Source organism: Saimiri boliviensis, chromosome 1 (assembly GCF_048565385.1).
Source record: "Saimiri boliviensis isolate mSaiBol1 chromosome 1, mSaiBol1.pri, whole genome shotgun sequence".
NCBI classification, from domain to species: Eukaryota; Metazoa; Chordata; class Mammalia; order Primates; family Cebidae; genus Saimiri; species Saimiri boliviensis.
The window spans coordinates 91,299,344-91,317,572 of NC_133449.1; positions in this window are offsets into that span (position 1 = coordinate 91,299,344).

The following is an 18,229-nucleotide window of genomic DNA, read 5'->3' on the forward strand; positions in this document are numbered from 1 at the left end:
ATCCCAGGAAGTTGAGACTGCAGTGAGCTGTAATTGCACCACTGCACTCCAGCCTGGGTGACAGAGAAAGACACTGTTAAAAAAAAAAAAAAAAAAAAAAGATAAAACAGGTAAAATTAACTCAAAGAATATGTTTTATTTAGCCCATTATATCCAACATTCCAACATGCAATCAATTATAAAACCAATTGAGATATTATAGTTTCTTTCATACAGTACTTAATCTTTGAAATCCTGTGTGTATTTTGTATTTACAGCACATCTCAATTTAAACTTACTATATCTTAAGGACCCAGGAACCACAGTGGCAAGTTAGTGGCCACCAGTAAAACTACTCAAATGTGTAACATACACTCACACACAAATATACACACACGTGGGTATGGACACAGCCAGCAGCTGACAGACCCCAGAGGAGACAAGCATTTACTCTGACCAGATGTGTCAGTCATCCCCATGGTCTTGGTTTGGTTGTTTATCTGAGCAAATGAAGAATAGCCCCAAACAGGGGGAAAGCTGAAGTTCTGATGTTGTTTTTCTGGCAACATTTTTGCTCTAGTCTGAGCCAAAGATTTTATTGAAACACTCCATAAATCCCCATGTTTCATAAAAGCTTGACAGATAAGGGAGGCAATTTTTCAAAGTGAGGGCCTGGATAATGAAAGTCCAACGACATTGATAGAAATAAATGTGAAAAGCAATTTAATCAGATCCCATAGTGCTTATTAAATCAAGAAGAAAGAGGGCCTCAGGCCCACCTCTGTCCTCGGATACCAAGAGAAGCACCCTCTGAAATAAGCCTAACCATGCCTGCTCCTCGGTGCAATTACACCCAAGGGGAGCTTCTTCAGAGGGGAGAGGGGGCATCTCTTTGAAAGGTTTCTCTGGACAGGACAAGCAGAGAAGTGCTCGCTGTAAATGCCTCTGAACTGAGACAATGGGCTACTATAAAGAAAATATACACTGAAAATACACCTAACGCACCTCCCAGGGGCATGTTCAGCAAAATAGCACTAGGGAAAGAGGAGGCGAGTGTGGGAAGGAAGACAAGATGGAGAGAAAGAAGCCTTCACCCTTGGCCTTCGCTTAATTCAACTTGTTGCCCTCTCTGCAGCCTGCATGAGCAGGGCCCAGCAGAGGATGAAGGGTAAATTCCCTGTTCTGCCGACTCCAGGACCTTCCTGTAATTATCTCGGCCAGAAAATACAGCCCCCTCCTTGCCATGGACTCCTAGGATATCTCTAGTGAAAAATATCATTGTTTGAAATTCTTGCCTTCTGGATACTTTAAGAAAAACTCTTTTCTTTCTTCCCCATCTTATTCACAAACAGCACATTTAATACTTTTAAACATAAAGACTCTTTTAAAAAAGGAGACAGAAGGAAGACTGTGAGCTGTTCAGAAACAAGACACATCATATCTAGGGATGGGATTTTTTCTAAGACTGAGAAAACACAATGCTCATTTTTCAGGTTCATTAACTTTCTTCAGCTGTGTTTTCATGGTCTAGATACAGAAATATATAATTTATAAGATGGACCTCTTGCTCCTGCTCTAAAAATGTCAACTTCTTTATTCCATCTCCAACCCACATGAAAAGTGAAGGTATGGGCTTATTTTAGGAGGAGGCTGTCAGGGGCCATAGGATGTCTATGGAATACAGCAGCATCGAGAGATTCCCATTCCAAAAAAACAGATTGATTTTACTTTTTATAATAATTAAAAGAGAAATATGAATGTTTTCAGAAGAGCAGATACTGAAGCATAGATTTTGGAGGCTTCACGTGCACTCCCTACAATTCAATTACTGTGATGGAGACTCAGTATAGGAGATATTGTTATGGTGCCCTAGGGAAGGTCAATAGGTTGGATGGCGGGATCTCAACTCCCATTTTATCATGAATATAACATAAAGACTCAAGACTCTACATGTTTGCAGCTGCCCTAAGCTAATTTTCCAGGCTAGCATCAAATAATAGCCAAAGATGATTAAATTTAATGTTCCCATGGTATTATAAGTTATGCCTTTTGGGAGAGAGTCTGAGCCTAATATCTAATGCCAAAGATATGATTAAACCCTAAAAAGTAAGTAAATAAATCATGCAGCAAGAAAGAGCAAAAATATTCAGCTGCAGCAATTACATTTACAGACAAAAGTAATGGCCCCAATGCTTAGAAAAATTAGATCACACAGAATTTCTAAGTATTTTATCAAATTAGTTTTTCTCCATGCAAATTATCCAACATTTAGAAAGCCATAAAGCTGTCACACTTCAGTAGCTATTCACAGCCGATTGGGATGATATGTGTCCTCAGAAGTAATGACAGGAGGAGGGGCACATTTAGCCTTATGTCCACTCCCACCCACTAGAGTCAAGGTGGGCAGAGGGGCCACGGGCCAGCCTAGTTTGCTTGCAAGGGAGTAGCTGTGGAGAAGTATCTAGAAAACCTAGAATCCAGGTCCAGCCCTGCCATGTCCTCACTATGTGATTTGAGATAAAGATTTTGTTTTCAGTTTTGTTGTTGTTGTTGTTTGTTTGTTTTAAGACAAAGTCTTACTCTGTCACTAGGCTGGAGTGCAGTGGTGTGATCTTGGCTCACTGCAACCTCTGCTTCCTGGTTTCAAGCGACTCTGCTGCCTCAGCCTCCTGAGTAGCTAGGACTACAGGTTCACGCCACCACGCCCAGCTAATTTTTTTGTATTTTCAGTAGAGATGGGGTTTCACCATGTTGGCCAGGATGGTCTCAATCTCTTGACTTCGTGATCAGCCAGCTTTGGCCTTGCAAAGTGCTGGGATTACAGGTGTGAGCCACTGCGCCCACCCTGGTGGTTTTTTTCCTTCTTTTTCTTGAGATGGAGTCTTGCTCTCTGGCTCTGTTGGCCAGGCTGGAGCCCAGTGGCATGATCTTAGCTCACTACAACCTCTGTCTCCCGGGTTCAAGTGATTCTCCTGCCTCAGCCTCCCAAGTAGCTAGGATTACAGGCACCTGCCACCATGCTCAGCTAATTTTTGTATTTTTTAGTAGAGACAGGGTTTCATCATGCTGGCCAGGCTGGTCTCAAACTCCTGACCTCAAGTGATCCATCCTCCTCAGCCTCCCAAAATTCTGGGGTTACAGGCATGAGCCACCATGCCCAGCCCATTTTGGTTTTTTGAGCTCAGTTTCTCTGCTTGTAATCCATGCACTTGTAACCCTCCGTTTCACAGCCTCATCGGATGTGGTGGCAGATCCCCAGATGCGGGAACTGAGTGCAGAGCACACAGTGCACAGAAGCTTAAGACATGCTGGTTTCTTGTACCTCACTGAGTCATTGAGAATCCCCCTGCTAACATGAAACAAAAGTCCCCTGTGGCCTCTAGGCAGGTCACAGAGTGGCTGGGCATTAACTATTCACCAGCTGTTGCACAGCAGTGGGGGATTAGCACCTCTGCCAAGAATTGGGGAAAGCAATGGGAGCAGGGCTGTGTTGGGGCCCAGGGTGGCAGGGCTGGGCCAAGTGGCACAGGGCAGAAAGCAAGAACTCTCCTACCAAAGGACCTGGAGGAAGGAGAGGTAGAGGAGGAGCTGGGTTCTTGGTGGGGGAACTCCCCACTGGCCATGTGTAAGGCTGCTGCCCACATCCAGTCTCTGGTACAGCAGAGTAGGGCAGAGCAGGCTGGGTGCAGCCGGAAGGATGGGCAGGGTTGCTGACAGAACCAAGAGGACTGGTGAGGACTCTGGGGCAGGCTTTTCTCCCCTGTCAGCAGGGGTGCCGGGCACTGCCTTGCTTTTCCTGCTCCCGTCTCCACCGTCAGCTGTTCAGTCCATTCAGGACCTCGGCTCCTAAGAGGTCCCATGGTCCAAACATGACCACAGGAGCCCAGAGGAGGCAGGAAGGGACCAAGGGCACGGTGCTGGTACCTGTCTCCAGCCTGTTCAAGTGATCAGCCTTGTAGTTAGTTTTGTTTTGAACAATAAAAAGCTATGCATGGCCAGACAGGTGGCTCACGCCTGTAATCCCAGGACTTTGGGAGGCTGAAGCAGGTGGATCACTTGAGATCAGGAGTTTGAAACGAGCCTGTCCAACATGGTGAAACCCTACCTCTAATAAAAATACAAAAAGTAGCCGGGTGTGGTGGTGTAATCCCAGCTACTTGGGAGGCTGAGGCAGGAGAATCACTTGAACACAGGAGGTGGAGGTTGCACTGAGCTGAGTTTGCACCATTGCACTCCAGGCTGGGCAACAAGAGGGAAACTACATCTCAAAATAAAGAAAGAAAGAAAAATAAAGAGAAAGAGTTAAGAAAAAAAAAAGCAATTACCCAGATCTCACCACCAAAACCAAAAACCTTTTAGATTTTTTAAAATATAAATTAAAGACCAATGGAACAGAACAGAACAGAACAGAGACCTCAGAGGCAATGCCACACATCTACAACCATCTGATCTTTGACAAACCTCACAAAAACAAGCAACGGGGAAAGGATTCCCTGTTTAATAAATGGTGTTGGGAAAACTGGCTAGCCTTGTGCAGAAAGCAGAAACTGGACCCCTTCCTGACACCTTACACTAAAATTAACTCCAGATGGATTAAAGACTTAAACATAAGACCTAACACCATAAAATGCTTAGAAGAAAACCTAGGCAAAACCATTCAGGACATAGGCGTAGGCAAGGACTTCATGACCAAAGCACCAAAAGCATTGGTAACAAAAGCCAAAATAGACAAATGAGATCTAATTAAACTCCAGAGCTTCTGTACAGTAAAAGAAACAATCATTAGAGTGAACTGGCAACAAACAGAATGGGAAAAAACTTTTGCAATCTACCCATGTGACAAAGGACTTGTCTCCAAAATCTACAAAGCACTAAAACAGATTTACGAGAAAATAAAAACCCATTCAAAAGTAGGCAAAGAACATGAACAGACACTTTCCAAAAGAAGACATATGAGGCCAAAAAACATATGAAAAAATGCTCATCATCACTGGTCATTAGAGAAATGCAAATCAAAACTACATTGAGATACCATCTCACACCAGTTAGAATGGCGATCATTAAAAAATCTGGAGACAACAGATGCTAGAGAGGATGTGGAGAAATAGGAACACTTTTACACTGTTGGTGGGAGTGTAAATTAGTTCAACCATTGTGGAAGACAGTGTGGCAATTCCTCAAGGACCTAGAAATAGAAATTCCATTGGACCCAGCAATCCCGTTACTGGGTATATATCCAAAGGATTAGAAATCGTTCTATTATAAGGACACATGCACACGAATGTTCACGGCAGCACTGTTTACAATAGCAAAGACTTGGAACCAACCCAAATGCCCATCGATGATAGACTGGACATGGAAAATGTGGCACATATACACCATGGAATACTATGCAGCCATATAAAACCAGGAGTTCGTGTCCTTTGTAGGGACATAGATGAACCTGGAAACCATCATTCTCAGCAGACTGACACAAGAACAGAAAATCAAACACCACATGTTCTCACTCATAGGTGGGTGTTGAACAATAAGAACACATGGACACAGGGTGTTGAACAATAAGAACACATTCACACACTGAGGTCTGTGGGGGGCGGGAACTAAGGGAGGGACAGTGGAGGGTAGGGAGTTGGGGAGGGATAACATAGGGAGAAATGCCAGATATAGGTGATGGGGAAGGAGGCAGCAAGCCATATTGCTGTGTATGTACCTATGCAATAATCCTGCATGTTCTTCACATGTACCCCAGAACCTAAAATGCAATTTTATATATATATATATATATATGTGTGTATATATATACACATACATTTGAAGCCTGAGGCCTGCAAGATGTGTGGATGTTTTATTTCCCAGAACTGTGCTCTTCTTGTCCGGAGACCCCCCCCACCCCCATCGCAGGCAGGAGGAGGACGCTTTGAAGCTCCCACTGGAGCCGGATACAGCACTTGGTTGTTGTGGAAAACAGTCTCTTTCAGGTGAGCCCTCTCTCTTTGGAGGTAATGGTGTGTTCAGAAGTGTTTCTTCCTCCTCCTCTCTTTCCAGGCCAAGATAATAAAAAGTTAAAAGTAAACCCCCAGCCCCCAAAACACACACACTCCAATCCCACGAAGTGGCAGCACTGGGTCCCAGGCTGAGCTCTGCAGTTAGGTTCAGGAAGGACGCCCAGTAGATGGGCTGAGTCTTGAGTCCCCTCACACGTGGCCCTGGTTGCTATCAGGGTGTCCACTTGCTTGCACCTCCTTTATATCGGATGGTTGTTAAGCTTTCCTCCCCATGAAGGAGCGGGCCCCGTCCTAACCCTCCAGCTTCTTCCTTGTAGCTTGTGGAAAACCAAACTTTGATTCTGTGACATAAAAGCCCTTCCTCCCTGGGCTAACAGTCCTCTGTGCCCAGCCCTTAAGGGAAAAAGGTTACGGAGAAACATTGAACAAACAATGAATGTATTATTTGTGAGATATAATCCCTGTTGAATATGAAACTGTGTTTTGTGACCTATCTGTATTTCAACAGTGTACCTTGAACATCACCAAGAGGCAGCCCTCCACCTGCCTCCTCTGGCCTCCCCCTTCTTCCTCTTCTGGAATACCCTCTTTGTCCTTCAACACCTTCGACTCTTTCCAGGCAGGTATCAATGTGCCCTCCCTGGAGCCTCCTCAGATGTCCCTGCACTTAGAACAAGACTATAAATCAGAGGTTCATGCAAAGGATTTCCTCCCTCTGCCCTCAGATTTTCTGAGAGTATTAAGGTGGTCACAGGGCAGAGAAACTTTGGAATAAAAACTCCAGCTGGAGTTGCAGTGAGCCGGGATCGCACCACGGCACTCCAGCCTGGGCGACAAGAGCGAAACTCTGTCTAAAGCAAAACAAAACAAAAAACTCCAGCTGGAACTGTTCCCAAGGTTTTCTCAGGCTTATTATAGTAAATCCTTTTTCTGTAATAATCCTTATTAAGACTTTAGTAGAATCACTTATTTGTACATAAGAAATCACCTCTGTTACATGACAGAAATATTCTGGGGATGCTCATCATTAAAACATTAAAGGCCTGCTTTTCAGATAAAGAATGTGCCTTCACTGCACTAACAATTCCCAACATGAGTTGAACAGACTTGGAGTCAAGCATACACCTTTTCTCCAGCCCCAGTCTCCCTCCCCTGGCTCCACACAGATACTTAAAAGCTGGAGCGGGGACGGGGGACAGCGCAGTAAACCCTATTAGTTTAGATTCTACCACTTTATAGATTTGTGGTGATATGAAATTTTAACAGAATGAGTCAGATAAGAACAATTCCATAAATATTTTTTTCTTGAAATTGGTGTTTATCTCATTACTTTTATTTTTAAATTTTCTATTCTAATTCAACAATAACAAGATATAATGTCATGGGGTTTCTCCCCTTCATCATTTATTTAGGGATAGAATCGTTCTATGTTTTTAATTATATACAGATCCTCTTAGCACAGTTGGAATTTTCTTTACTAGAGCTAAAAACTACTTTTGATTTCTTCCTTTTGATTATGTCTTTTATTAATCAGGCAACCTGCTGTGTGGGGATCCTACCCCAAAATGCCTCTCCATCATCCATGCCAGCCTGGCCTCACCATCCCTGCTGCCCTGCCCTACCAGGCATCCACCACCACTGGACCCCACGACTGGAGCAGCTTCCTAACCAGGGGGCCACCTTCAGGCTGTTCCCTTAAATTATTTCCATCTTTCCAACCACCTTTCTAAAGCATTCCTTTGCTTATACCCAGGTAGATATTAAATAGAAGATAAAATCCAACTTCTTCAACATGATGTTCCAGTCTCCTGACAGTCTTCCAACTGGATCAAGGACTCATTCACTTTTGCCTCCTGATGTCTGTCTTCCCTACCAGGCTTCAGGTAACATTTAAGTTAACTATGCTTGTGATTGCTTATAAAATATATTCAGGCCAGGTGCAGTGGCTCATGCCTGTAATCCCAGCACACTGGGAGGCCAAGGTGGGCAGATCACTTGAGATCAGGAGTTCAAGACCAGCCTGGCCAACATAGTGAAACCCTGAAAAATACAAAATTAGCCCAGCATGGTGGCGCCTGCCTGTAGTCCCAGCTACTTGGGAGGCCGAGGCAGAAGAATTGCTCTAACCTGGGAGGCAGAGGTTGCAGTGAGCTGAGATTGCGCCACTGCACTCCAGCCTGGGCAACAGAGCAAGAGACTCCATCTCAAAAAAAAAAAAAAAAAAAAAAAAAAAATGTTCGTTATAAAATCATCTTCCCTACTAAAGAGGTCTTATGCAAATATGGGATTTTACCATAAGTCAGAGGTAATTTCATAAAGTAATGAATAAGTCAAACTTAAATACAAATCACACACTAATGATAAGTCATTTTTGGCTATTCCTTAGTTCAGAAGGCTTCCCATCCTATCCCCTTCTGGTTACATAGCGCATTTCCAGGTCTCCTGCAGATGCTCATGGGCAAAACTTCACCTTTACTTTTGTAGCGGCCGTTCCTGTCTGCGGCCACTGTTAGCCTTCGTACAGGTGAGAAAAAGGTGATCCTCTTTGGAGGGAGACAGCCCCTTGGGTGGGTGTGGCTAGCTCAGCATGGACCGGAGCCCAGTTTCCAGTCAGTGTTGGCTGGGAGCCCTTGAGAAAGGGACATGGACACAACTCCATGCGGTGGCCCTGCTCCCGGCACTGTGCCTGGCTGAGTAGAGGTGCTTCATACGTGTTGGTTGAAAATGCGATAAAATGATGGTCTTTCATTTCTTTTCTCGGAAATATTTACTCATTATGTGGACCACAGAATTCGTACAGTTACTGCGAACAGCTCCTGATTCTCTTTGTGTCTCAAGCACTTGCATAGAAACTACTATTTTTCAAATATGTATTCAGTTATTACAAATAATACGTTAGAAATTCACTTTTAACATTCATAAAATTCAGTAGAATGTGATCACTGGGTACTTTTACAATCAATGAATTCGAAAGGTAATATAAACTTGTGATCACAATGGTTATTAGGATTTCCATTTATGTGGACTAGACGATTAGAACCAATCTTCCCTCCTGGGACATCCAGAAAATTCCATAAACTGTTTTTTAAATCGATGTTTTTAAAACATGGACAAGAATTATAAGGCTAAGATCCAGGATAATACCAAAGTCAGGGAGTTCAGCCTTTAGAACTGCTCTTGCTCTGGCTATAATGAAAAGGATGGATGATAGGCTAATGGTATTTTGAACAGCCTCTTGGGGTTAGAGAGAAAAGCGCTGAGAGAAGGGACCCAGTACCTTCCGAGGATTGGTCCTGGCAAACCCCCTGAGTTTTGGGATGAGGCCTAGTGACAAAGGAGAACTGATCAAAGATGTCAGTCCACATATTCAAATCTGAAACAAGATAAATACAAATACATATATCAATAATAAAACTGCAGAAAACAAAGTAAACATAAATATCTTAAAACAGCCCAAGATGGAACATAGATTGTATGCAGTTACTTAAAATAAGACTGCTCAACAGAAGTATAAAATCTGGAATATGGTAAAATGCTATCTTCAGTGTGCTGGAACAAAGCGCCTGACTTCCTGAGAGTGAAGCTCCGCGACTAGGAAAAGAAGTGACTTACTTAGTGAAGGAAGCCTAAACTTGATACCAAAACTAGACAAGGACCTTATGAGAAAGTAAGATAAGTAACTAATTTCTCTCATGAATGTAGATGTGGAAACCCCGAGCTACCTATAATCAAACTGAATGCAGCTATAGATAAAAACGTATCATAAGTAATTTACATTCATCCGAACAATGCAAAATTGATTTAACATTACAAAAACAATTATTGTAATTCACCGCATCAACAGAATAAAGGAGAACACATGATATAAATGACTCAATACATGCAGAAAAAAAAATTGATAAAATTTAACATCCACTGACAAGTACTAGAGCCCTACCCGCCTCCCAAAAAAAAAATTTAACATGCATTAGGCCAGGCACGATGGCTCACATCTGTAATCCCAGAACTTTGGGAGGCCAAGGTGGAAAGATCATTTGAGTTCTGGAGTTTGAGACACGTGACAAACATGGTGAAACCCTGTCTCTACTAAAAATACCAAAAAAATTAGCTGGGCATGGTGGCAAGCGCCTGTAGTCCCAGCTCCTCAGGAGGCTGAAGCAGGAGAATTGCTTGAACCTGGAGGCAAAGGCTGCAGTGAGCAGAGATTGAGGCACTGCACTCTAGCCTGGGTAACAGAGTGAGACTCCATCTCAAAAATAAATAAACAAATAAATAATCCATTAAATGATATATTTTTAAAACTCTTAGCAACCAAGAAATGGAAATAACATTTTAATCAAATAAAGGGTAACTAACTACAAGATGATCTCTAGTGACTATCATACTTAAGAGCGAAATATGGAAAGTTTTCTTTTTGAAATGAGAATCAGGACAAGAATGTTGTCTATCAGTGTCTCTATTCAATATTGTCCTGTAGGTCTTAGGCAGTGCAGTAAAGCAAAAATAAATAAGAGAGCAGGGGGAAGAAACTACCATTATCTATGAATGCTATACTTACATAAGTAGAAATGCAAAAGAATATACAGATAAACTATTAAGATCAGTAACTGTATTTAGCAACGTTGCTGGATATACAGAAGTCAATAATTTAAAAACCAGTTGCATTTGTATATACCAATAAACAACCAAAAAAAGAAATCTGAGATTAAAAGTATATTAATCTTTTAAAAAAATTAAATTAATTAAAATTTGAGATTAAGAGGCATAGGAAAGGTTTTGACATATTATAGCATCAAGAAAATAAGAATGAATCTAACAAGAAATGTGTGAGACTTCTGAACAGAAAGTTAAGTCATTAGTTAGAAAATTAAAGATCTAAATAAATGCAAAGAGATATCATGTCTGTGGATTGGAAATTTTAATATTACACAGATGTTAATTCTCCTTAAATTGATCCAGATTCAATGCAGTTCCAACAATAGATTTTCTGTGTGCATGTACCTTTCCAAAATGATTCTAAAATGTATATAAAAGTACAAATTGTCCAGCAGAGTCAAGCACTCTTCAAAAAAGAAAAATGAGCAATGTGGGAGAGTTTATTCTGTTGGATATCAAGGCTTCATATAAAGCTGAAAGTAATTTATATTATTAGTTCAAGAAGAGAAAAATAAAACCAATGGAACAAAATGGAGACCCAGAAATACATCATGCATATATAGACACTTGATTTATGAAAAAGATGTGGAATAAGGGGGGCAAGAATGATCTTTTCAATAAATTATACTGGCACAATTAGATATCCATATGGGGAAAAAGGTGAAACGTGACCCCCACTTCATGCCATATACAAAAATTAATTCCAGGTGCATTACAGAGCTAGCTGTGATAGAAAAAAATAGTAAAGGCTTTAGAAAGTAATATAGAAAAATAACTTTATGTTTTTGGGTTAGGAATACAAAAAGCACTAACTTAAGGAAAGATTGATAAATTATACTGCATTAAATTTACAAGCTTTAATTTATTAAGTGATACCAATGGGAGAGTGGAAAGACAAGGTGCAAGGGAATATATTTGTAAAATATATCACTGCATAGAGAGCATACACAGAATATATTTTAAATGCCTACAACTTATTACAAAAAAGATACATATACCAAATAGAAAAAAAAAAGCTCAAAGCATATTGTGGTTTGAGGTAAAAAAAATAATTAATTAAAAATAAATAAATTTGATAAATTTAAAAAAAAACAAGAGGAAAAAGACTGGAATAGGTACTTAACAAAAGAGGAAATCCATATGGCCAACAGACATTGAAGTATTAGGGCTTGCTAGAGAAATAGAACCAATAGGATGTATATAAGAGAGAGATTTATTTTAGAATTGGCTCACACATTTGTGGAGACTTACAAATCTGAAATCCACAAGAAAGACCAGCAGGCTGGAGACTCAGCAGAGGGTTGATGTTTCCAGCCTGAGTCCAGAGGAGTCTAGAGGCTGAATTCCTTCCAGTTCAGTGATCTCAGGCTTTGCTTTTGAAGTCTTCCATTGATTGGATTGGACTCTGCTTGCCTAATGGAGGGTAAGGTGCTTTACTCAAAGTCTAGATTTAGATGTTAATGACATCTAAAAAACACCTTCACAGCAACATCTGGACTGGTGTCTGACCAAACAACTGGATACCATAGCCTAGCCAACTGGACATATAGTTTACCATCACATTCAACCTCTTTAATAATGGAAATTTAATAATGGAAATTTAAAAATGCAAATTAAAACTACAATGAGATATCACTAAACTTACACCAGATCGTCTAAAATTAAGAAGACAAACCATGTAAACTGCTAGAATGTGGAGAAACGGGAGCTTTCGTATGCTCTAGTTGATATGAAAGTTACTACAGCTACTTTGAAAATCAGTTAAGGATTGTCTTAAGCTATGACCCAGTAATCCCACTCCTTGATATTTACCCAAAAGAAATACATGTACGTGTTCTTGAATTTCAAAAGTTCGTTATTCTAGATTCTAGTCCTTTGTCAGATACATGGTTTGCAAATATTTTTTCAGTCTGTAGTTTGCTTTTAGGGCTTTTCTATAAGGTCTTTCAAAGGGCAAACGTTTTGGGGTTTTTTTAAATTTATTTTTAATTTTATTCTATTTATTTATTTAGAGACCAGGTTATGACGCTGGCTAGTTTTTGTATTTTTGATAGGATGGGGTTTATTGTGTTGCCAAGGCTGGTCTTATACTCCCGGGCTTAAGCAGTCTACTCTCCTCGGCCTCCCGAAGTGCTGGGATTACAGGGTGAGCCACCACACCCGGCCAGGGCAAAAGTTTTTAATTTTGCCAAGGTTCAATTCATACATCTTTTGCATTTAAGTCTGTGATCCATTTGGAGCTAATTTTTTAGCTCAGTTTGAGACAGGTCAAGGTTCATTTTTGCCAATGGATGTCCTATTTCTCCAGAACCATTTATTGAAAAGACTATTCTTCCCCTATCGAATTGCTTTTGCACTTTTGATAAAAAATCATTTGAGCATGTTTGTGTGGGTCTATTTCTGGGTTTTCTGTTTTACCACATTTGTCTACATATCTATCTCTCTGCCTATACCACATTCCCTTGATTACTGTAGCTACATAGTGAGATAGACTGGCTCCTCCTTCTTTAATCTTTATCCAGCTTGGTTAAGCTATTCTAGGACCTGTGCCTTTTCACGTAAATTTGGGATAAGATTGTCTTTGTCTACAAAGCACCTAGCTGAGATTTTAAGAGAAATTGTATTAAACTTTTTTTTTCCCTTGAGACATAGTCTCCCTCTGTCGCCAGGCTGGAGAGCAGTGGCATGATCTTGGCTCACTGAAACCTCCATCTTCCAGGTTCAAGCAATTCTCCTGCCTCAGCCTCCAGAGTACCTGGGACTACAGGTGCGTGCCACCATGCCCAGCTAATTTTTGTATTTTTTTGTAGAGACAGGGTTTCACCATGTTGGCCAGGATAGTCTCAGTCTCTTGACCTCATGATCTTCCTGCCTCAGCCTCCCAAAGTGCTGGAATTACAGGCATGAGCCTCTGTGCCTGGCCTACATGAAACTTAATCAATCTGGAGAGAATTGACATCCTTATGAAGTTGAGTCATCCAACTCATGAACTTGGTTGGATTTACATAGTTAAATCCTCTTTGAGTTCTTTCAAAACCATTTCATAATTTTAGCATGCAAATTTTGTACATATTTTTGTATTCATACCCAAGTATATAATTTTCTTTGGAACTGTTATAAATGTTATTGTGTTATTAATGCTGGTTTTGAAATGTTCATTATCAATATACAGAAGTGCCATTTATTTTTCTGTATTGCTATTATATCCTGGCTGCCTTGCTGACTTCACGTTAATTCTAGGAGTTATTCGTAAATTCCTTGGAATTTTCTGTGTAGACAACCAGGCCTCTGAAATATAAGGGCAGTTTTCTTTCTTTCCTTCTAAGCTTTGTGCCTTTATTTCTCTTTCTTGCGTTATTTCAGTGGTCAGAATTTCTAGCACTCTGTTGAATTAGAGTGGTGAGAACAGACTCCTTGTCTCTTTCCCAATTTTAGGGAGAAAGCATTCCATCTTTCTCCTTTAAGTATTTTTGGGTTTTTTTCAGACAAGGTCTTGCTCTGTCACCCAGACTGAAGTGCAGTGGCATAACTATGGTTTATTGAAGCCCTGAACTCCCAGGATCAGGTGATCCTCCCACCTCAGCCTCCTGAGTAGCTGGGACCACAGGCATACCACCCTGCCAGGCTAATTTTCGTTTTACTTTTCTTTTCTTTTCTCTCTCTCTCTCTTTTTTTTTTTTTGTTGTTGTTGTTGTTGTTGTTGTTTTGAGACAGTCTTACTCTGTCATGGAGGCTGGAGTGCAGTGACGGCGTGATCTTGGCTCACTGTAAACCCCACTTTCCAGGTTCAGGCAATTATCCCACCCACCTCAGCCTCCCAGGTAGCTGGAGGCGCACATCACCACACCCGGGTAATTTTTGTATTGTTTTGTAGAGTTTCACCATGTTGGCCAGGCTGGTCTCAAACTCCTGACCTCAAGTGATCCATGTCCAGCTAATTTTTGTATTGTTTGGTAGGGTTTCACCATGTTGGCCAGGCTAGTATCAAACTCCTGACCTCAAGTGATCCACCCTCCTCGGCCTCCCAAAGTGCTGGGATTACCACACCCAGCCTGATTTTTGTATTTTTTGAAGAGATGGGGTTTTGCCATGTTGCCCAGGCTGGTGTTGAACTTCCAGGCTCAAGCAATCCACCCATCTCAGCCTCCCAACGAGTTGGGACTACAGGCATGAGCTGCTGTACCCAACCTAGGTTTATAAATAGATGCTCTTTCTCAAGTTAAGGATTCTCCCCACCACTCCCCACCATTCCTGGTCTGCTGAGAGTTTTTATTGTGAGTGGGCATAGGATTGTGTTAATCTTTTTTTCTGCATCAAATGTCATAATCATTTTTATTCTTTAGCAGGTTAACATGGTAAATTACATTGAATGATTTTGGAATATTGAACCAGTCTTGTATATCTGGAATAAAGCCCACTTCATCATGGTGTATGTAATTCTTTATATATGATGCTGTACTAGATTCACACAATTTCGAGGAGAAATTTTACATCTAAATTTATAGAGACAGTGGTCTATAACTTTCTTTATTGCACTGACTTTTTCTGGTTTTGGTATCAGGGTAATACTAGCCTTATACAATGAGTTGGGAAATGTTCTTTCTTCTGCTGAGATAGATTGTGTAAAATTGGTATTAATATTCCTTAAAGTATTTTCATCTATGATTTCTTTTTTGAGAGTGTTTTAGTTATAATTTTAATTTTTTTAGTGGCTATGGAACTATTTAGGTTGTCTTTATCATCTCAGTTGAGTTTGGTAGTTTGTAGTTTTCTTAGCATTAGCACATTTCTTCTAGGTTGGCAATAAATTCTCTTAAGTTTTCTTTCGTCTGAGAATGTCTGATTTTTCCTTCATTCCTCAAGGGCATTTTCAGTGGCTATTGGATTTGTGATTCTAAGTTCTGTCTTCAAGTTGAAAAATGTGCCGCTTCCTTCTGGCCTCCATGGTTTCAAGATGAGAAATCCACTGTCATTCAAACAGATGTTCCCCATGAATAATACTTCATTTCTCTCTGGCTCTTTCAATATTTTCTCCTTTGTTTGTAGTTAGGGGTGTTTAATTATGATGTTAAGAAGTTTAATTATTATTTTTTGTGTGTTTAGCCATTTGGGTTTGCTCTGCCAAGGGAACCGAGGATCAGCTCCCAGCTTGAGTGCTCACCTCAATGTACCAGAGAGTCCAAGCACTCAATCAGCTTCTGCAGGGTAGAGGGTACAAGTGAAGCTGAAAGCTCCTGTTCAGCCCATTAGAGTTTTGCTGGGGTAGGGCGGGCATTGCCAAAAAGGTTTCCTTTTGTTGTCCAGCCAGCCTTTTCCCTGTGCTTTGGCCAGGGAAGACCAGGCTTTTTTTTAGATGTTTCTTATCTGTGCCTGTCGGTGGTTTCTGGTTGGAGGCTTCTGCAGTGCTCCATCCAGGGTATGGGGGGTGTTAAGGAAACCCAAGGACTCACACCTGCCATTCCTCAAGGTCTGAGGTCCCTAGGCTTTTTCCTTCCTTACTCCAGCTTTCAGAATCTTCTTCTGCTGTCTGTTGTGTTACGTCCAGAGATTTTTATCCTTAAGAGTGTCTGGGAGGAATGGGACTCTCTATCTTGGGGAAACCAGCAGTCAACTTAGGTTTTAATGCACTTTCCTCTATGTTTGTCGTATTTCACTATTAAAAAGAGTTACAAGGCAAGAGAGAAGATGGACATCACACTTGAGAAGGTTGGGAGCTATGACTTAGTACAAACTACTTTTTGATCTGACATATAACAAATGATGTCTTACAATATCTTACAAAAAAGCGTATGTGTGCCAATTCATGCTGACCTCTCTGGATAGTTCAATTTAGGGAGGTTACTTAGCAAGTAACTCTCCACAAACCAGGGATAGCTCTCCAGCACTGGGTCCTCCAGCTTACAGCCCCCATCAAGTGTCCGACCTACCTAAGCCGCCTTCTAGTCTCATTCTCTTTTTTCTTTAAATGTGCCCCCTCACTTTTCTATAACATTTCTCATGCCATTTTCATACCCTCTCCTCCGGCATGGGCTTTGGATGATCTAACCATGACTGGTTATTGACCACTCACGGCGTGTTCTGTACGGATGGGTTTTACCTGAGCCCTGTGGTTTTTGAGGAGGCCTTCTCGGCTGCCTAAGGTTGGCAAAGAATGAGCTCCTGTAACCACCCATCATTCATCCCAAAAGGCCCTAAAACTCAGAACAAACTATTGGCAATTAATCTAGGAATATAGGATGGTAGATATAGGGCCCCTGGACCCACCGTAGCTCCATGAAGTGTCCTAAGCCAGTTGTAAAAGGAGCTGAATTTGCTTACCTGGTGGCTCCAGAACCAGCTTTTGCCTCACTGTGCCTCCCGCTGCCTGCTGGCTTACTGCTTTGTCTTTCTTCTTCACCTCTCATGCCATAGCCCCTCGGCTTGGCCCTGCACTACTCCAGGTTCCTCACTTCCCTGTGCTTTCACTCCCTAAACTCCTCTCTCCTCCTCTTCTGGGGCATGGCCCTGGGGCCTCCCACTGAAAGGACCCAATAGTCCCATAGATCGTTTTTTGGATAAACATAGAAATTTACCCTTCTGGTCCTAAGTTTTGAACCTTACATTTTTGAAAATCTGAATTCCTTCCTCAGGAAACACCTTCAGTTCTCTAAAAAATAAATAAATAAAAACCTCACAGGGTCAACATATTCAGGCAATGAAATGCCAGACCCTTCATTCCTTATGACTGCTTCCTTGCCCCTCCCTAGTTCCTGTTTTCTTACACATTGTTACCTTTCTTGCCTGGTGTAGAAACCCCTAGTTTTAGGTAGATAGGGAGATGGATTTGAGACTGAGCTCCCATCTCCTCATCTTCTCAGCTGCGGCACCCAGTTAAAGCCTTCTTCCTTGGCAATACTTGTCATCTCTGTAATTGGCTCTGTGTAGGGAGCAGGGAGCAGCAGGACCTAGACAGAACCCAGGCGTTTCAGTAACATCACCTGCCTCTGCTTTCCAGGGCACACTCAAAAAGGAAGGGGCTGGGCCAGTGTATTCATCCCAGTATCACTGTTTCACAAGAGGAGTTGTGGAAATCAGAATAATCAGAACCCCAGTTCACAGAAATGAGTGAGGCTGAGTGCAAAGTTAAAGTGGACAGGGCAGGGCCCATTCACAGCCTGAAATGGGCTGTGTTATTCCTTCCCAGGGAAGCGTCCTCTCAGGGAAGCATCTGGCTGAGTAATGAATAAACAGGAAAGATCACTGTCCAGTCAAGGAATATATCACACCAAGACCTGGTGACCAGTTTAAAGGAAATGTATTTCCCACGGCTGATGTCACAAGGCTCAGCTTCCAAGAGCTCAGAAAGGACTTACATTTCACCCTGTGGTGACATGGGTCAAATAGGCAACCTCTTTGAGGATCCAGGGAAAATTAGCTCCTAGTCACATAGGGTGCAGTTCTTAGCTCCTAGTTGCCCATCTGGAGTTCTCTGTTAGGCCCACAGAATTCGCAAACTCTGTGTGGAATTAAGCGATTGCTCCTTAGCAGTGGCAGTGCAACTCGAGGGAAATTATTGTTCCATTCTGACCTGTGCGTTCCCATCAATCTTA